The 22,491-nt window shown below is 38.1% G+C and overlaps 1 long non-coding RNA gene across 1 annotated transcript; it reads right to left on the bottom strand.

Annotated features, from left to right (window-relative positions):
- Positions 1-426: 426 nt before the first annotated feature.
- LOC311081718 lies at positions 427-20,932 on the bottom strand. Its single transcript, XR_014605990.1, has 3 exons — positions 20,765-20,932; positions 9,602-10,133; positions 427-1,654 (listed from the first exon to the last, which is right to left on the bottom strand). It is a non-coding gene; the product is annotated as an uncharacterized lncRNA (long non-coding RNA).
- Between the last annotated feature and the right edge of the window lie 1,559 nt (positions 20,933-22,491).

Below are 22,491 nucleotides of genomic sequence, written 5' to 3'. Positions count from 1 at the left end.
TCACGGTTGATGAGTTATGAGCTGTTTCGTACTTTTGACCGCTGTAGCGCCCCCGTCAGGCCGATCGGGGCGGGCCTTGGTGACGCTGCAGGCGGTGTGAGTACTATCAGCCCCCAAAGTTTCAAGTCTCCACGACTTACGGTTTGGTCTGCCCGATCAGTTTTAGGTCTGAATGTTGCATCATGGGAAAATTAACAATAACAATAGGGTTTCAGCACTTTGTGCTTGAACCCCTAATAAGTGGCTAAAAAAGGGCCACAAAAAGGCCTCCAAAAAAAAAACTATAGGGTCTAGGCACTTGCCGTTTGCGCTGCTGCGTTCCAAAAACTTTATCAAGCCTTCTAACATGTGCCTCGGAGAGGAAAAAGAACGTTTTTTGCCCTTTTAGCTCATTTATCATGGAAATGTGGTGCATTTTTTTTTTTTACCTTTTAAGCTGTGACACCTCCACTGATGGCCCGATCTCCATAAAAGTTTGCACGCTTCTTTGGAATAATATGGCGCATGTGCTCAGCTAATTTGGTGAAGCTCTGCTCTTTTTTCCCCCATTTTTCAGTCATTTAAATGTCATTTTGCATAGGATAATACAGAGGCCTTCTCACCTTTATGACAGTTAAAGCGCCACCAATGGCCCGACGTCCATGAAAGTTTTCAAGCTTCTTCAGGATCACGTGACGCATGCGCATGCCCGATTTTGTGAGGTTGTATGCAAATCAGACAGCAAGATGGCCGCTTTCAGCCATTTCATGGGGTTTTTCCATAGAAATACATCATTTTGACACCCTTTTAACAGTTATAGCGCCACCAAGTGGCCAGTCGCTGCGCCCTTTTTCACGTGACCACAGAATGAGCTCGTACATGCGTGTGCCGAGTTTGGTGCAAACATCTCGTTCCGTTCACGAGTTATAGCCAATTAAGCAAAATGGGCTCCTCCCACTTGGAACGTTTTGGCAGCCCTTAGGGACCGTGAACCGAAATTTTCACTTTTTGTTTGATAATTATTGACATTCAGACTCCAGAGAATCTTGCCGCACCGGTTTGGTTCCGGTCGGGCCAAAAACCTAGGACTAGTTCGCGAAAGTAGGTTTTTGGAAAAACCGCAAATACCCGAAAATTTTCCCAGGGTCACGAGCAAATCCGAGGCATGCATCTTGTCCGCCTCGAGCCAAGGATTCCAGCGATATAAGACACTTGAGCCTACGCCTCACGGTTGATGAGTTATGAGCCGTTTCGTACTTTTGACCGCTGTAGCGCCCCCGTCAGGCCGATCGGGGCGGGCCTTGGTGACGCTGCAGGCGGTGTGAGTACTATCAGCCCCCAAAGTTTCAAGTCTCCACGACTTACGGTTTGGTCTGCCCGATCAGTTTTAGGTCTGAATGTTGCATCATGGGAAAATTAACAATAACAATAGGGTTTCAGCACTTTGTGCTTGAACCCCTAATAATAATTAAAGCTGCAAGCAGCATTTATCGGGGTTCAAGCTATTAAGGCCTTTAAGGGTTTTTAAGCACAAAAGCATCAAAAGTTATCAAGTTTTATTTAGCAAGCATGTAACCACTGACATAATAGATGGAAAAGACCATTTACAGCCAATACAGGCAATGTACCATAGGAAATATATGGTTTTAAAGCTTTTTAACAGTTATAGCGCCACCTATAGTCCGATCTCCATAAAATTTGGCATGCTTGTTAATGATGTTATGTCACATATGCTCACCAATTTTTGTGAGGTTCTGAGTTTTCATTTAGGATTTATAGGCTTTTTAGTGTATTTTGCTACGCCCATTTTATAAATGACCCTATTACAGCCATCCAAATGCAAAAGTTCAACTTTTTTTTGATAGTTTTTGATCTAGAGAGTCCAGAGAATTGTCCTAGACTGGTCTGGTTCCAATCGTGCGAAAAACCTAGGACTAGTTCGCAAAAGTAGGTTTTTAACATGTTTGCAAATATTTAATGAACGGTTTGATTGACAGCAATGGTCCTTGAGGCAAAGTTGTTCAGGATGAGGAGATCTATCAAATGATATGCATATTGTGTGGATATTTGTAACACCACGTGATTACAGAGCTGTAAAACTCGTTAGCGCCAACTAGTGGCCGATTTCTTTCAAAATTTTTACAGACCTCTATGGCCTTGAGTCGAACATGCCCATCGAGTTTCGTTCCGATCGGCCTCCGTTAACCTTGTCTAATAGGTGCTCAAACTTCATTGGCCGATGGCGGCCATGTTTTTCGAGATACGCCAATGTCCTCATACACATACATGGCACCTTGGACCAAGACACTGCATGCCAATTTTCAAGTCAATCGGACTAATGGTCAGGTGGTTATAGCCTGTTTTATGTTTTTTTCATGTTATAGCGCCACCATGTGGCCAATTGCCGCGGTTTTTTTACTGTGACCTCAGATTGACCTCTTACACATGTGTACCAAGTTTGGTGAAGATACCTCATTTATTTCTGGAGTTATAGCCATTTTAGTAAAATAGGCCCCTCCCACAACGTACGTTTTGGCGCCCCTTACCGTCCGTGAGTCGAAATTTCAACTTTTTTTCGATAGTTTTTGATAAACAGACTCTAGAGAACATTTCTGCACTGGTTTGGTTCCGATCGGGCGAAAAACCTAGGACTAGTTCGCAAAAGTATGTTTTTGACAAAATTCAAAATGGCGGAAAATCTATCATGGCGGAAATGAAATCGGAGATATACGTTTTGTTCGTCAGGCATCCAGCTTTCCAATGATATAACACACTTGAGTCTACGTCATACGGTCTAGTAGTTATGAGCAGTTTCGCGCTTTTGGTTGCTATAGCGCCACCTATGGGCCAATCGGGGTCATACTTTGATAGGTTCTCCCCAAATTGAGGACTACCATTTGGCCAAGTTTCAAGGTTCCAGCTCTTACGGTTTGGTCTGCACGATGCGTTTTAGGGGAAAATAATAATAATAATAATAATTAAAGCTGCAAGCAGCATTTATCGGGGTTCAAGCAGTTAAGGCCTTTAAGGCATTTAAGCACAAAAGCATCAAAAGTTATTAAGATTTATTTAGGAAGCATGTAACCACTGACATAATAGATGGAAAAGACCATTTACAGCCAATACAGGCAATTTGCCATGGGATATATATGGTTTTAAAGCTTTTTAACAGTTATAGCGCCACCTATGGTCCGATCTCCATAAAATTGTTTACTGTGACCTCAAATTGAACCCATACACATGTGTACTGAGTTTGGTGAAGATATCTCATTTACTTCTTGAGTTATAGCCATTTGAGTAAAATAGGCTCCTCCCACAACGATTTGCCACATTCTAGAATTATTTAATATGATTCTAGCATGATTTACTATCATATACCATGTTCCAGAATGATTTATTAGGATTCTAGCATGATTTACCTTGATACACCTCATTTCAGTATTATTTACTATGATTTACAATGTTTCTAGCATGATTAACCACATTACTAGCAATTATGTGAAGTGTCAGTGCAAATGAGGTGATGAACACTGACAAAATATTATTGTGTTATAATAGTTAGTTATATACGTGATTTTTGTGTGTGTGTCCAAGTATGAATGCAAAAGCACATGTAAAATATTTCATTATTAAGTAGAATGGCCAGCAGAGGGCACTAGAAGACCACTTATTGGCTCACTTTCACTTTAAACCAGTTTTCTGCACTAAAGCAAACCAGTTTTTCCATGTTAACTCAATGCATGCTTACACACACACACACACACACACACACACACACACACACAGCATAGTTAACCATGATTTACCATGATATACCACGTTCTAGTATTATTTACCAGGAGATAAACGACAATCTAGTATTATTTACTTTGATTTACCATGTTTCTAGCCTGATTTATCACATTACTAGCAATTATTTGAAGTGTCAGTGCAAATAAAGTGATTAACACTGACAAAATATGATTGTGTTATAATGGTTATTGCTATATAAGTGATTTTTTTAGTGTGTATTCAAGTATGAATGCAAGCACATGTTGAAATATTTCATTAATAAGTAGAATGGCCTGCAGAGGGCAGTAGAAGACCACTTATTGGCTCACTTTCACTTTAAACCAGTTTTCTGCACTAAAGCAAACCAGTTTATCCATGTTAACTCAATGCATGCTTACACACACACACACACACACACACACACACACAGCATAGTTAACCATGATTTACCACATTACTAGCAATTATTTGAAGTGTCAGTGCAAATAAAGTGATTAACACTGACAAAATATGATTGTGTTATAATAGTTATTGCTATATAAGTGATTTTTAGTGTGTATTCAAGTATAAATGCAAGCACATGTGGAAAAATTTAATTAATAAGTAGAATGGCCAGCAGAGGGCAGTAGAAGACCACTTATTGGCTCACTTTCACTTTAAACCTCATGATTTTGACCAGTTTTCTGCACTAAAGCAAACCAGTGTTTCCATGTTAACTCAATAATGCATACTTGCTACATATGCTACACACAATAATGCTACACACACACACACACACACACACACACACACACACACACACACACACACACACACACACACACACACAATGTTTCAGTGATATTGGTGTCACATTCACCTTCATCACATTCACCTTCTGTCTTCATCACATTCACCATCTGTCGTCATCACCTGCACCTGCTCCTCATCACCCTCCTCATCATCACCTGCTCCTCATCATCATAACCGTCACCTGTTGTCCTTGTCTTGATCTGTGTATTTAAGTTCCCCTCTCATCCATTATCATTGTCGGTTATTGTTTGTGCACTAGCACTCTGTTATGTTTGTTTTCATGTTGGAAAATAAAACCTTTGTTATATTTGTACCACACACACACACACACACACACACACACACACACACACACACCATCATTTATCATGATTTACCATGGCTGATACCAATACCAATATGAGAAAATGACTATTTTAAACAGCAGGGGGCAGTAAAATACCACTTATTGGCTTAACATGCCATTAATTCATATCATTTTCACCTTTTTAACTGTTATAGAGGCAAATTTTGTCCGATCTGTCTGAAAATTTTCATGCTTGTTCAGGGTGATATTTCACACGTTCTGACTTGTTTTTAAGAAGGTCTGAGCATTGATTAAAGAGATATAGGCTTTCGGGGACACTTGGTAAAGGCCAGATTTTGAAGTGAACCTATTATAGCTATCCAAATGAAGTAGTTCAACTTTCTGACAATTATTGATCTAGTGAGTCCAGAGAATTGTATTGCACTAGTTTTTTAACATTATGATATGAAAATTATATGATCAGAGATGGAAAAGACCATTTACAGCCAATACAGGCAGTTTACCATAGGAAATATATGATTTTAAAGCTTTTTAACAGTTATAGCGCCACCTATCGTCCGATCTCCATAGAATTTTTCATGCTTGTTAATGATGTTATGTCACATATGCTGACCAATTTTTGTGAAGTTCTGAGTTTTTATTTAGGATTTATAGGCTTTTTAATGTATTTTGACACGCCCATTTTATAAATTACCCTATTACAGCCATCCAAATGCAAAAGTTCAACTTTTTTTTGATAATTATTGATCTAGAGAGTCCAGAGAATTGTCCTAGACTGGTCTGGTTCCGATCGGGCAAAAAACCTAGGACTAGTTCGCAAAAGTAGGTTTTTAACATATTCATGAATATTTAATGAACTGTTTGATTGACAGCAATGGTTCTAGAGGCAAAGTTGTTCAGCATGAGCAGATCTATCATATGATATGCATTTTGTGACGATAAGTGTAACACCACGTGATTACAGAGCCATAAAACTCGTTAGCGCCAACTAGTGGCCGATTTCTTTCAAAATTCTTACAGACCTCTAGGGGCTTGAGCCGAACATGCCCACTGAGTTTTGTTCCGATCGGCCTCCGTTAACCTTGTCTAATAGGTGCTCAAACTTCATTGGCCGATAGCGGCCATGTTTTTTGAGATACACCAATGTCCTCATAGACATACATGGCACCTTGGACCAAGACACTGCATACCAATTTTCAAGTCAATCGGACTAACGGTCAGGTGGTTATAGCCTGTTTTATGTTTTTTTCATATTATAGCGCCACCATGAGGCCAATCACCGCGATTTTTTTACTGTGACCTCAACTTGAGCTCATACATATGTGTACCGAGTTTGGTGAAAATATCTCATTTCGTTCACGAGTTATAGCCATTTTTGTATAATTAGCTCCGCCTCCTGCGAACGTTTTGATGCCCCTTAGCAACCGTGGATCGAAATTTTAACTTTTTTTCGATAATTATTGATATTCAGACTCCTGTGAATATTTCTGCACTGGTTTGGTTCCGATCGGGCGAAAAACCAGGGACTAGTTCGCAAAAGTAGGTTTTGGACAAAATCCAAAATGGCGGAAAAATTTGCATACCGGAAATGAAATCCTTGAGGCCTTTTTTGTTCGGCTTGACCCAAGGATTCCAAAGATATAAGACACTTGAGTCTGTGACAAAGGGTTGATGAGATTTAAGCAAAAATATGCAATTTTTTTGTTTTTTGCACTGTAGCGCCACCTATTGGCCAATCTAGCTCATATTCTCTGAACCTCTCCTCGATTTTTGTACTACCTTCTGGCCAAGTTTCAAGTCTCTAGCACTTACGGTTTAGGCTGCACGATGCGTTTTACGGCGGAATAATAATAATAATAATAAAAATCAGCACAATTACAATAGGGTTTCAGCATTTCATGCTTGAACCCCTAATTAAAGCTGCAAGCAGCATTTATCGGGGTTCAAGCAGTTAAGGCCTTTAAGGCATTTAAGCACAAAAGCATCAAAAGTCATTAAGATTTATTTAGCAAGCATGTAACCACTGACATAATAGATGGAAAAGACCATTTACAGCCAATACAGGCAAATTGCCATGGGATATATATGGTTTTAAAGCTTTTTAACAGTTATAGCGCCACCTATGGTCCGATCTCCATAAAATTGTTTATTGTGACCTCAAATTGAACCCATACACATGTGTACTGATTTTGGTGAAGATATCTCATTTACTTCTTGAGTTATAGCCATTTGAGTAAAATAGGCTCCTCCCACAACGATTTGCCACATTCAAGAATTATTTAATATGATTCTAGCATGATTTACTATCATATACCATGTTCCAGAATGATTTATTAGGATTCTAGCATGATTTACCTTGATACACCTCATTTCAGTATTATTTACTATGATTTACAATGTTTCTAGCATGATTAACCACATTACTAGCAATTATGTGAAGTGTCAGTGCAAATGAGGTGATGAACACTGACAAAATATTATTGTGTTATAATAGTTAGTTATATACGTGATTTTTAGTGTGTGTCCAAGTATGAATGCAAAAGCACATGTAAAATATTTCATTATTAAGTAGAATGGCCAGCAGAGGGCCCTAGAAGACCACTTATTGGCTCACTTTCACTTTAAACCAGTTTTCTGCACTAAAGCAAACCAGTTTTTCCATGTTAATTCAATGCATGCTTACACACACACACACACACACACACACACACACACACACACACACACACACACACACACACACACTTACCATAGTTTATCATGATTTACCATGGCTGATACCAATACCAATATGACAAAATGACTATTTTAAACAGCAGGGGGCAGTAAAATACCACTTATTGGCTTAACATGCCATTAATTCATATCATTTTCACCTTTTTAACTGTTATAGAGGCAAATTTTGTCAGATCTGTCTGAAAATTTTCATGCATGTTCAGAGAGATATTTCACATGTTCTGACTTGTTTTTAAGAAGGTTTGAACATTCATTAAAGAGATATAGGCTTTTGGGGACACTTGGTAATGGCCACATATTGAAGTGACACTATTATAGCCATCCAAATGAAGAAGTCATACTTTTTCTGATAATTATTGATCTAGAGAGTCCAGAGAATTGCACTGCACTGGTTTTGAACATTATTATATGAACATTATGATTATAGATGGAAAAGACCATTCACAGGCAATACAGGCAATTTACCATAGGAAATATATGGTTTTAAAGCTTTTTAACAGTTATAGCGCCACCTTTGGTCCGATCTCCATAAAAATTTCCATGCTTCTTTAGCATGGTACGACACATATGCTGACCAATTATCGTGATGTTCTGAGTTTTTGTTTAGAATTTATAGGCTTTTGATTGCATTTTGCCACGTCCATTTTCTTTATGACACAATTATACCCATGCGAAAAATGCAAAAGTTCAACTTTTTTTGATAATTATTGATCTAGAGAGTCCAGAGAATTGTCCTAGACTCGTTTGGTTCCGATCGGGCAAAAAACCAGGGACTAGTTCGCAAAAGTAGGTTTTTAACATATTCGTGAATAATTAATAAACTGTTTGATTGACAGCAATGGTTCTAGAGGCAAAGTTGTTCAGCATAAGCAGATCTATCAAATGATATGCATTTTGTGATGATAAGTGTAACACCACGTGATTACAGAGCCATAAAACTCATTAGCGCCAACTAGTGGCCGATTTCTTTCAAAATTCTTACAGACCTCTAGGGCCATGAGCCGAACATGCCCATTGAGTTTCGTTCCGATCGGCCTCCGTTAACCTTGTCTAATAGGTGCTCAAACTTCATTGGCCGATGGCGGCCATGTTTTTTGAGATACGCCAATGTCCTCATACACATACATGGCACCTTGGGCCAAGACACTGCATACCAATTTTCAAGTCAATCGGACTAACGGTCAGGTGGTTATAGCCTGTTTTATGTTTTTTTCATTTTATAGCGCCACCATGAGGCCAATCGTCGCGATTTTTTTACTGTGACCCCAGATTGAACTCATACACATGTGTACCAAGTTTGGTGAAGATACCTCATTTACATCGGGAGTTATAGCCATTTTAGTAAAATAGGCCCCTCCCACAATGTACGTTTTGGCGCCCCTTAGCGACCGTGAATCGAAATTTCCACTTTTTTTCGATAATTATTGATATTCAGACTCCAGAGAACATTTCTGCACTGGTTTGGTTCCAATCGGGCAAAAAACCAGGGACTAGTTCGCAAAAGTAGGTTTTTAACAAAATTCAAAATGGCGGAAAATCTATCATGGCGGAAATGAAATCGGAGATATACGTTTTGTTCGTCAGGCATCCAGCTTTCCAATGATATAAGACACTTGAGTCTACGACATAAGGTCTAGGAGTTATGAACAGTTTCGCGCTTTTGGTTGCTATAGCGCCACCTATGGGCCAATCGGGGTCATAATCTCTGAACCTTTCCTCGATTTTTGTACTACCATCTGTCAAAGTTTCAAAGTTCCAGCTCTTACGGTTTGGGCTGCACGATGCGTTTTACGGCGGAATAATAATAATAATAATAATAATTAAAGCTGCAAGCAGCATTTATCGGGGTTCAAGCATTTAAGGCCTTTAAGCACATAAGCATTTAAGACATTAAGGTTTATTTAGAAAGCTTTTACCCACTGAAATAATAGATTGAAAAGTCCATTTACAGCCAATACAGGCAATTTACCATAGGAAATATGTGGTTTTAAAGCTTTTTAACAGTTATAGTGCCACCTTTGGTCCGATGTCCATAAAATTTGGCATGCTTGTTAATGATGTTATGTGACATATGCTCACCAATTTTTGTGAAGTTTTGAGTTTTCATTTAGGATTTATAGGCTTTTTAGTGTATTTTGCCACGCCCATTTTATAAATGACCCTATTACAGCCATCCAAATGCAAAAGTTCAACTTTTTTTTGATAATTATTGATCTAGAGAGTCCAGAGAATTGTTCTAGACTGGTTTGGTTCCGATTGGGCAAAAAACCTAGGACTAGTTCGCAAAAGTAAGTTTTTAACATGTTTGCGAATATTAAATGAACGGTTTGATTGACAGCAATGGTTCTTGAGGCAAAGTTGTTCAGTATGAGGAGATCTATCAACTGATATGCATATTGTGTGGATGTATGCAACACCACGTGATTACAGAGCCGAAAAAACTCGTTAGCGCCAACTAGTGGCCGATTTCTTTCAAAATTCTTACAGACCTCTTGGGCCATGAGTCGAACATGCCCATCGAGTTTCGTTCCGATCAGCCTCCGTTAACCTTGTCTAATAGGTGCTCAAATTTCATTAGCCGATGGCGGCCATGTTTTTTGAGATACGTCAATGTCCTCATAGGCATACATGGCACCTTGGACCAAGACACTGCATACCAATTTTCAAGTCAATCGGACAAATGGTCAGGTGGTTATAGCCCTTTTCATGTTTTTTTCAAGTTATAGCGCCACCTACTGTTCAATCGTCGCGATTTTTTTACTGTGACCTCAAATTGAACTATTACACATGTGTACCGAGTTTGGTGAAGATACCTCATTTATTTCTCGAGTTATAGCCGTTTTAGTAAAATAGGCTCCTCCCACAACGTACGTTTTGGCGCCCCCTAGCGACCGTGAATCGAAATTTCAACTTTTTTTCGATAATTATTGATATTCAGACTCCAGAGAACATTTCTGCACTGGTTTGGTTCCAATCGGACGAAAAACCTAGGACTAGTTCGCAAAAGTAGGTTTTTGAGAAAATTCAAAATGGCGGAAAATTTTCCCAGGCGGAAATGAAATCGGAGATATACGTTTTGACCGTCTTGAGCCAAGGATTACAGTGATATAAGACACTTGATTCTATGACAAACCGTCTAGGAGTTATGGCTGATTTCATACTTTTGCTTGCTATAGCGCCACCTATTGACCAATCGGGGTCATACTTTGATAGGTTCTCCCCAAATTGAGGACTACCATTTGGCTGAGTTTCAAGTCTCCAGCATTTACGGTTTGGGCTGCACGATGCGTTTTAGGGGAAAATAATAATAATAATTAAAGCTGCAAGCAGCATTTATCGGGGTTCAAGCATTTAAGGCCTTTAAGCACATAAGCATTTAAGACATTAAGATTTATTTAGAAAGCTTTTAACCACTGAAATAATAGATTGAAAAGTCCATTTACAGCCAATACAGGCAATTTACCATAGGAAATATGTGGTTTTAAAGCTTTTTAACAGTTATAGTGCCACCTTTGGTCTGATGCCCATAAAATTTGGCATGCTTGTTAATGATGTTATGTCACATATGCTCACCAATTTTTGTGAAGTTTTGAGTTTTCATTTAGGATTTATAGGCTTTTTAGTGTATTTTGCCACACCCATTTTATAAATGACCCTATTACAGCCATCCAAATGCAAAAGTTCAACTTTTTTTTGATAATTATTGATCTAGAGAGTCCAGAGAATTGTCCTAGACTGGTTTGGTTCCGATTGGGCAAAAAACCTAGGACTAGTTCGCAAAAGTAGGTTTTTAACATGTTTGCAAATATTAAATGAACGGTTTGATTGACAGCAATGGTTCTTGAGGCAAAGTTGTTCAGTATGAGGAGATCTATCAACTGATATGCATATTGTGTGGATGTATGCAACACCACGTGATTACAGAGCCGAAAAAACTCGTTAGCGCCAACTAGTGGCCGATTTCTTTCAAAATTCTTACAGACCTCTTGGGCCATGAGTCGAACATGCCCATCGAGTTTCGTTCCGATCAGCCTCCGTTAACCTTGTCTAATAGGTGCTCAAACTTCATTGGCCGATGGCGGCCATGTTTTTTGAGATACGTCAATGTCCTCATAGGCATACATGGCACCTTGGACCAAGACACTGCATACCAATTTCCAAGTCAATCGGACAAACGACGGACCAAGGATTACAGTGATATAAGACACTTGATTCTATGACAAATCGTCTAGGAGTTATGGCTGATTTCATACTTTTGCTTGCTATAGCGCCACCTATTGACCAATCGGGGTCATACTTTGATAGGTTCTCCCCAAATTGAGGACTACCATTTGGCTGAGTTTCAAGTCTCCAGCATTTACGGTTTGGGCTGCACGATGCGTTTTAGGGGAAAATAATAATAATAAAAATCAGAGCAATTACAATAGGGTTTCAGCACTTCGTGCTTGAACCCCTAATAAAAATCCTTACAAATACAATAGGGTTTCAGCACTTCGTGCTTGAACCCCTAATAATAAAAATCAGTACAATTACAATAGGGTTTCAGCACTTCGTGCTTGAACCCCTAATAAAAATCAGGGCAATTACAATAGGGTTTCAGCACTTCGTGCTTGAACCCCTAAAAATCAGTACAATTACAATAGGGTTTCAGCACTTCGTGCTTGAACCCCTAATAATAAAAATCAGCACAATTACAATAGGGTTTCAGCACTTCGTGCTTGAACCCCTAATAAGAAGAGACGTTTTGGACAGTTATAGCGCCACCTCTTGTCCGATCTTCACGAAACTTGGCATGCTTCTTCACCATGCTATGACACATCTGCTCATCGATTTTTGTGAAGTTTGGGGTTTTCCCTTAGGTTGTATAGGCTTTTGAGTGTTTTTTTGTCCCACCCCTTTCCTAAATTACCCTGCTACAGCCAGGCAAATGCAAAAGTTCCACTTTTTTTCGATAATTATTGATCTAGAGAGTCCATAGAATTGTCCTAGACTGGTCTGGTTCCGATTGGGCCAAAAACCAGGGACTAGTTCGCAAAAGTAGGTTTTGAACATAATTCAAAATGGCGGAAAATTTGCATACCGGAAATGAAATCCTTGAGGCCTTTTTTGATCGGCTTGACCCAAGGATTCCAATGATATAAGACACTTGAGCCTGTGACAAACGGTTAATGAGATTTAAGCAAAAATATGATTTTTTTTTGTTTTTTGCACTGTAGCGCCACCTATGGGCCAATCGGGGTCATATTTTGATAACCTCTCCTCGATTTTTGTACTACCATCTGGCAAAGTTTCAAGTCTCTAGCACTTACGGTTTGGGCTGCACGATGCGTTTTACGGCAGAAGAAAAATAATAATAATAAAAATCAGTACAATTACAATAGGGTTTCAGCACTTCGTGCTTGAACCCCTAATAATAAAAATCAGCACAATTACAATAGGGTTTCAGCACTTCGTGCTTGAACCCCTAATAAGAAGAGACGTTTTGGACAGTTATAGCGCCACCTCTTGTCCGATCTTCACGAAACTTGGCATGCTTCTTCACCATGCTATGACACATCTGCTCATCGATTTTTGTGAAGTTTGGGGTTTTCCCTTAGGTTGTATAGGCTTTTGAGTGTTTTTTTTGTCCCACCCCTTTCCTAAATTACCCTGCTACAGCCAGGCAAATGCAAAAGTTCCACTTTTTTTTTATAATTATTGATCTAGAGAGTCCATAGAATTGTCCTAGACTGGTCTGGTTCCGATTGGGCCAAAAACCAGGGACTAGTTCGCAAAAGTAGGTTTTGAACATAATTCAAAATGGCGGAAAATTTGCATACCGGAAATGAAATCCTTGAGGCCTTTTTTGATCGGCTTGACCCAAGGATTCCAATGATATAATACACTTGAGCCTGTGACAAACGGTTAATGAGATTTAAGCAAAAATATGATTTTTTTTTGTTTTTTGCACTGTAGCGCCACCTATGGGCCAATCGGGGTCATATTTTGATAACCTCTCCTCGATTTTTGTACTACCATCTGGCAAAGTTTCAAGTCTCTAGCACTTACGGTTTGGGCTGCACGATGCGTTTTACGGCAGAAGAAAAATAATAATAATAATTAAAGCTGCAAGCAGCATTTATCGGGGTTCAAGCAATTAAAGGGACACTTCACCCATTTGCATTAAGCTTTGTATTGTTAGAAACCCAGTCATATATTATAATAAACGTGGATTTTTCATTAATTTTTCCCTGAGATGGGAGAAATAAGGATTTAAGTGTTTTACTTCCTGCTTATTATGACGTAAAAATCATCATTTTGCGTCATAATAAGCAGGAAGTCACATTTCATTGAAAAGTGTAGAGACTACAAACACTAGCTCCTCATTATTCCAGGGGGCGGGACCCGCTCACGTACAGGCCTATTACAGATCAGTGGGTGGGACTTCACTTTCTGAAACTAAAAGCAATATCCTCCATCTTGTTTGGAAGCTAAGCTAACAGGCACTGTGGAGCAAGCTGTGAAGATATGACAATAGCGGAGGGTAACGTTACTCAATATGATGTAGAAGAAGAGGATTTCGGAAGTCTGATGCTCGAATCAGGTGTTTGTGGCTACCTTTACAAGCCGCATAGCGTATAGCAGCCGAGGCAGAAGACCTGCCTGTCGCGGACGAGAAGCCCAGACTGGCTCGAGCTGGGGGCGGACTGGTGGCGCCGGTGATCTCACTATGCAACTACGAACCGCTACGAACACAGAGATAGAGTCCGTCTGCTGCAAAGCATTTAAACGATGCCAATTTCTCCTGGACGAAATCTCTGAATCAGACGAGGACACGGACGTTTGTGTTGTGAACCATCCTAGTTTCGCACCGCATCTGACTGAACATCCCGGTAACGTAACCATGCAATAATTCACCACTTCGAAAGAAATACAAATGAGGAGTAATTCATTAATGAGTTCGCCAACTAACTAACGTTAGACATTTTGTGTGAAATGAATTTCAAGCTCCGGTGGTAGCTAGCCTTATGGACGGATGAGTGATTCATATGCTGTTCTGGATTAGTGGGAGTGGCTTGGGCAGCTGTGCAATGTGGTGCATTGTGGGAGTTGTTGTCTTTCATACAAATGCGTCCTGAAGTTACTTTCTTTCTTTCCTCGGTCAAGAAGGCACCAAATTCAAAATTTATTTTACATTTCGACTACATATATGACCCACTTTCAATAAAGATCAATGTTCCCATGGGTGAAATGCTCCTTTAAGGCCTTTAAGGCCTTTAAGCATAAAAGCATCAAAAGTTATTAAGATTTATTTAGCAAGCATGTAACTACTGACATAATAGATGAAAAAGACCATTTACCATAGGAAATATATGGTTTTAAAGCTTTTTAACAGTTATAGCGCCACCTTTGGTCCGATCTCCATAAAATTTGGCATGCTTGTTAATGATGTTATTTCACATATGTTCACCAATTTTTGTGAAGTTCTGAGTTTTTATTTATGATTTATAGGTTTTTTTATTTATTTTGCCCCGCCCATTTTATAAATGACCCTATTACAGCCATCCAAATGCAAAAGTTCAACTTTTTTTTGATAATTATTGATCTAGAGAGTCCAGAGAATTGTCCTAGACTGGTCTGGTTCCGATCGGGCGAAAAACCAGGGACTAGTTCGCAAAAGTAGGTTTTTAACATAATTACAAATATTTAATGAACGGTTTGATTTACAGCAATAGTTCTTGAGGCAAAGTTGTTCAGCATGAGCAGTTCTATCAAATGATATGCATTTTGTGACAATAAGTGTAACACCACGTGATTACAGAGCCATTAAACTCGTTAGCGCCAACTAGTGGCCGATTTCTTTCAAAATTCTTACAGACCTCTAGGGGCTTGAGCCGAACATGCCCACTGAGTTTCGTTCTGATTGGCCTCCGTTAACCTTGTCTAATAGGTGCTCAAACTTCATTGGCCGATGGCAGCCATGTTTTTCGAGATACACCAATGTCCTCATAGACATACATGGCACCTTGGACCAAGACACTGCATACCAATTTTCAAGTCAATCGGACAAACGGTCAGGTGGTTATAGCCTGTTTTATGTTTTTTTAATGTTATAGCGCCACCATGTGGCTAATCACCGCGATTTCTTTACTGTGACCTTAGATTGACCTCTTACACATGTGTACCAAGTTTGGTGAAGATAACTCATTTACTTCTGGAGTTATAGCCATTTTAGTAAAACTAGCTCCGCCTCCTTCGAACGTTTTGGCGCCCCTTAGCGACCGTGAATCAAAATTTAAACTTTTTTTTAATAATTATTGATATTCAGACTCCAGAGAACATTTCTGCACTTGTTTGGTTCCGATCGTACAAAAAACCTAGGACTAGTTCGCAAAAGTAGGTTTTGGACAAAATCCAAAATGGCGGAAAATTTGCATACCGGAAAGGAAATCCTTGAGGCCTTTTTTGTTCGGCTTGAGCCAAGGATTCCAATGATATAAGACACTTGAGTCTGTGACAAAGGGTTGGTGAGATTTAAGCAAAAATGTGCCATTTTTTTGTTTTTTGCACTGTAGCGCCACCTATTGGCCAATCTGGCTCATATTTTGATAACCTCTCCTCGATTTTTGTACTACCATATGGCAAAGTTTCAAGTCTCTAGCACTTACGGTTTGGGCTGCACGATGCGTTTTACGGCAGAAGAAAAATAATAATAATAAAAATCCTTACAATTACAATAGGGTTTCAGCACTTCGTGCTTGAACCCCTAATTAAAGCTGCAAGCAGCATTTATCGGGGTTCAAGCAATTAAGGCCTTTAAGGCCTTAAAGCACAAAAGCATAAAAAGTTATTAAGTTTTATTTAGCAAGCATGTAACCACTGACATCATAGATGGAAAAGATCATGTTCTAGCATGATTTACCATGATATACCACATTCTAAAATGATTTACCATAGTTCATCATGATTTATGATGGTTTACCATGATTTACCCTGTTCTAGCATAGTTTACCATGATTTACCATGTTCTAGCATGATATACCACGTTCTAGAATGATTTACTAGGATTCTTACATGATTTACCTTGATACACCACATTCTACTATTATTTACTATGACTTACCATGTTTCTAGCGTGATTTACCATGATTTACCACATTACTAGCAATTATGTGAAGTGTCAGTGCAAATGAAGTGATAAACACTGACAAAATATGATTGTGTTATAATAGTTATTGTTATACAAGTGATTTTTTTTGTGTCTACTCTAAATATGAATGAATCCAAAAGCACATGTGAAAAGACTTCATTAATAAGTAGAATGGCCAGCAGAAGCCAGTAGAAGACCACTTATTGGCTCACTTTCACTTTAAACTTCATGATTTGCACCAGTTTTCTGCACTAAATCAAACCAGTCTTTCCATGTTAACTCAATAATGCATGCTTACACACACACACACACACAAATATGTTTTTTGGATATGTTGTTGAGAAAATATATTTAATTGTATAAAAATAGGCATTTCTTTGTGATCTAATAATATAAAACTATGTTACCAGTATAGGGCTGTAAAGATTCCTCGATTATAGTCAAGTACTCGATTTAAAAAAATCCTTGATTGCAATTTACCCCTCGAGTAATTGGCAAAATACTGAAAGTGGTGCATTCCACAGATGAGAATCCAACAACCGCAGAATTACAGTTTTCTAGGACAACGCGATATTTAAACAGGGCTCCAGACTAACTTTTTTTACTAGGAGCGCTGTAGCCCCTGACTGAAAATTTAGGGGCACACCTTAAATCAACTTGCAATGCAATTATTCAAATTTCCCCCAAAATAACTACTGACAAATTATTTATTTATTATTTAATAATAAATAGACTTAATGTACAGATATTACAATGTGCAGTTTTATTTTAAGTTCACAGGCACCAGACTAACATCTGAGGGCAGCGGCACCGCAGACACTGAGTTTTACAAAAAAATATCTGGTAGCACTGGGGCTGACAATAAAGCACTAAGCTTAGTTTAGGGTGTAGATGAAATTAACTTTAATTATTATCATTCATAATGTCTTAATATTAATTAAAAAGCAAACCGAGTGAAATAAATTATATTAGGGAGTGAAAATAGCCAATAAGCATCTTACTGTTTACAATGGTAATTTATTTATTTTATTATTTTTAAATAAGTGTATAAATAAGAGTTTAAATAAGACCATTTTTGAAGGATGAACAAAAAAAATGTGTTGGTCATCACATTAAAAATAACATTTCTATATGATAGTTTTGAAGTGCTGGAAAAAGATGAGTAGCCTAACAGTTAGTACTTGTAAGCGTTTGACTATTTCTGTCACATTATGGTTACAGTTACTACATTAAATCCATGGTGAATGTCGCTGATTTGTGGTCTGAAAGCCCAGTGTTTCTCCTGGTTTCCACATCAGCGCTGTTTGATCTGATATCTGATTATGTTATTAATTCTGAGGCGAATTCAATGGATTTCTTCACTGGATCTCCAGAGTCTGGATCTCCTAGTAACAGTGTCGCGTGATCGAGATCGGCCCGCGACTGGCAAGTTCGGGCTGCTGCGCTCATAGGCTGCGCCATAGATATCATATATAAACGCGTTTATATATTATATCTATGGGCTGCGCTGTCTATTATTGATTCAAACTAATAAACGGTCTGTGAAGCATAAAGGAGTAAGTTAGCGCATTTTCGTTCCGCTTTCATTTTGTTTGGATTCGCTGCTCGGCAACGTTGTGGTCGAATAAATCGAATAAATATTTGGTCGCACCGGCAGGAAAAATGGTCGCAAAATGCGACCAATTGATCGCAGTCTGGAGCCCACCATTTACAGTCATAATATAGCATAGTGCCATTGTGAAATCACAAAGGCTGTGATTCAGTTAAATAAATATATCCTCTGTTTTTTGTTTGTTTTTTTCACAGAGAAGACACTTCAATTACATGAGTGCAGATTAGCCTACATGTTAAAATTACCTCAGCTCCGTCCACAGTAAACGCTGCTCCAAGCAAACTCAGTCTCTGCAGTGCTGTTTGTTTACGTTTCCAATAACGTGCAAATATGGGAACGCAAGTCGGACGCAGTTTGTTTCATAGTTGCACTGTTATCATTTGTGGAGCACATCTGGGTTTCTCAAACTGCTGTTCATCGCGATTTCAAAATAAAAGTTTAAACATCGCGATTTCAAAATAAAAGTTTAAACTCTCGCTCTGAGTTTGCATGTTTTGATGTGCACATGTTCTTGTTCAAGAAATTACAGTGGCTGTAGCATTTCTATCGTACAGAAGTGGCCAAATATTAAAGGTTAAGTTGACATTTGAATTTAATGTTGTTTGGCCAATAAACAAGGATTTGATAATGCCTTAGTAGTGTAACAACAACCAGGCCGCTGGTGCCCTCTGCAGGCATTTGTTATTCATGTACATAAGTTATCTCTATATTAGTTTATATCATTTATTTTACATGGGTATATTTTAACAGTGTTGTTCAATAAAACCCATATAATTACTTACTTTGATACTTTACTTGAACCAATCATTATTGCTTGTTATTATATATTTGTATTTTAAGTCATTTTAAAGGCTGTTGTTAACTTGAATCTATTTTTTACCACATTTTTTTATCCGATTACTTGAATAGAATACTCGATTACTAAAATAATCGATAGCTACAGCCCTATCATAATAAAAAAGATTGCTTTTTAAAGCAATTTATTTTTGTTTCCCAATACTGAAAGCTAATGAAAAGATCATATGTAATCTTGCTGCTCCCTCAAGTGGACAAAAGTGGTATTATAGCTTACATTTTACAATTGAAGTGTTTAAATGAATGAGTGAATGAATGGGAATTTGGTTTTTCACTTATATCTCGGTAACCAGAACGCAAAAAATTCTGAAACTCAGAGCATAGATAGTGCTCGAGGAGCCCTGTTGAATGAGACTATCATTCAGGCCCGCGACAACACGTTTCGATCAAGAGCCTGGAGAGGACCTTACCATCAAAATTTGAGCGCGCAACGACTTTCCGTTTTCGAGTTATGAGTTAATTTGTATTCGGGGACGTGGCGTAAATGCCGTTTTACTTTCGGTTTCAGTATTCACTTGTGACTCAGTTGTCAATAGTAATACAACAATAGATTAATTTTGACAAAATGTGATTGTAAATGTTAAAATAATGATTTTATAAAGTCTAAATATGAATTATAGAACAATATTAGGGAGTAGTATGATGAAATGACAGCAGGGGGCAGTAAAATACCACTTATTGGCTTAATATGCTATGTTATTCATATTCACCTTTTTTATTAACTGTTATAGAGGCAAATTTTGTCCGATCTGTCTTTTTCATGCTTGTTCTGACTTGTTTTTAAGGTCTGATCATTCATATTAGAGATATAGGCTTTTGTGGACACTTGGTCAAGGCTACATATTGAAGTGACCCTATTATAGCCATCCAAATGAAGAAGTTATAATTTTTCTGATAATTATTGAGTACAGATAATTGCACTGCACTGGTTTTGAACATTATTATATGAACATTATATGAGCACAGATGGAAAACACCATTTACAGCCAATACAGGCAATTTACCATAGGAAATATATGGTTTTAAAGCATTTTAACAGTTATAGCGCCACCTATGGTCCGATCTCCATAAAAATGTCCATGCTTCTTTAGCATGTTATGTCACATATGCTCATCAATTTTTGTGAAATTCTGACTTTTTATTTAGGATTTATAGACGTTTGAGTGTATTAGGACATGCCTATTTTCTAAATGACCCTCTTATAGCCAACCAAAAGCAAAATTTCAACTTCTTTTTGATAATTATTGATCTAGAAAGTCCAGAGAATTGTCCTAGAATGGTCTGGTTCTGATCGGGCGAAAAACCAGGGACTAGTTCGCAAAAGTAGGTTTTTAACATAATTCCGAATATTTAATGAATGGTTTGATTGACAGCAATGGTTCTTGAGGCAAAGTTGTTCTCCATGAGGAGATCTATCAAATGATATGCATATTGTGTGGATGAGTGTAACACCACGTGATTACAGAGTCATAAAACTCGTTAGCGCCAACTAGTGGCCGATTTCTTTCAAAATTCTTACAGACCTCTAGAACCATGAGTTGAACATGCCCATCGAGTTTCGTTTCGATCGGTCTCCATTAACCTTGTCTAATAGGTGCTCAACTTCATTGGCCAATGGCGGCCATGTTTTTCAAGATACGCCAATGTCCTCATAGATTTACATGGCACCTTGGACCAAGAGACTGCATACCAATTTTCAAGTCAATCGGACTAACGGTCAGGTGGTTATAGCCCTTTTCAAGTTTTTTCCACGTTTTAGCGCCATCTAGTGTTCAATCGTCGCGATTTTTTTACTGTGACCCCAGATTGAGCTCATACATATGTGTACCGAGTTTGGTGAAAATATCTCATTGCGTTCCCGAGTTATAGCCATTTTAGTAAAATTAGCTCCGCCTCCTGCGAACGTTTTGACACCTCATAGCAACCATGTATCGAAATTTCAACTTTTTTTCGATAATTATTGATATTCAGACTCCAGAGAACATTTCTGCACTGGTTTGGTTCCGATCGGGCGAAAAACCAGGGACTAGTTTGCAAAAGTAGGTTTTGAACAAAATCCAATATGGCGGAAAAATTTGCATACCGGAAATGAAATACCTCCTATATTTTTTGTTCGGCTTGAGCCAAGGATTCCAATGATGTATGACACTTGAAGCTGGGACAAATGGTTATTGAGATATGAGCAAAATAGTGGATTTTTTTTGTTTTTTGCGCTATAGCGCCACCTATAGGCCAATCGGGCTCATACTTTGATAACCTCTCCTCGATTTTTGTACTACCTTGTGGCCAAGTTTCAAGTCTCTAGCACTTACGGTTTGGGCTGCACAATGCGTTTTAGCGGAGAAGAATAATAATAATAATAATAATTAAAGCTGCAAGCAGCATTTATCGGGGTTCAAGCAATTAAGGCCTTTAAGGCCTTAAAGCACAAAAGCATAAAAAGTTATTAAGTTTTATTTAGCAAGCATGTAACCACTGACATCATAGATGGAAAAGATCATGTTCTAGCATGATTTACCATGATATACCACATTCTAAAATGATTTACCATAGTTCATCATGATTTATGATGGTTTACCATGATTTACCCTGTTCTAGCATAGTTTACCATGATTTACCATGTTCTAGCATGATATACCACGTTCTAGAATGATTTACTAGGATTCTTACATGATTTACCTTGATACACCACATTCTACTATTATTTACTATGACTTACCATGTTTCTAGCGTGATTTACCATGATTTACCACATTACTAGCAATTATGTGAAGTGTCAGTGCAAATGAAGTGATAAACACTGACAAAATATGATTGTGTTATAATAGTTATTGTTATACAAGTGATTTTTTTTGTGTCTACTCTAAATATGAATGAATCCAAAAGCACATGTGAAAAGACTTCATTAATAAGTAGAATGGCCAGCAGAAGCCAGTAGAAGACCACTTATTGGCTCACTTTCACTTTAAACTTCATGATTTGCACCAGTTTTCTGCACTAAATCAAACCAGTCTTTCCATGTTAACTCAATAATGCATGCTTACACACACACACACACACAAATATGTTTTTTGGATATGTTGTTGAGAAAATATATTTAATTGTATAAAAATAGGCATTTCTTTGTGATCTAATAATATAAAACTATGTTACCAGTATAGGGCTGTAAAGATTCCTCGATTATAGTCAAGTACTCGATTTAAAAAAATCCTTGATTGCAATTTACCCCTCGAGTAATTGGCAAAATACTGAAAGTGGTGCATTCCACAGATGAGAATCCAACAACCGCAGAATTACAGTTTTCTAGGA

This window comes from Abramis brama (assembly GCF_963993115.1).
Source record: "Abramis brama genome assembly, chromosome: 4".
NCBI lineage: Eukaryota > Metazoa > Chordata > Actinopteri > Cypriniformes > Leuciscidae > Abramis > Abramis brama.
The sequence above is the reverse complement of the archived record's forward strand: the minus strand, read 5'-3'. Positions and strand labels throughout refer to the sequence as shown.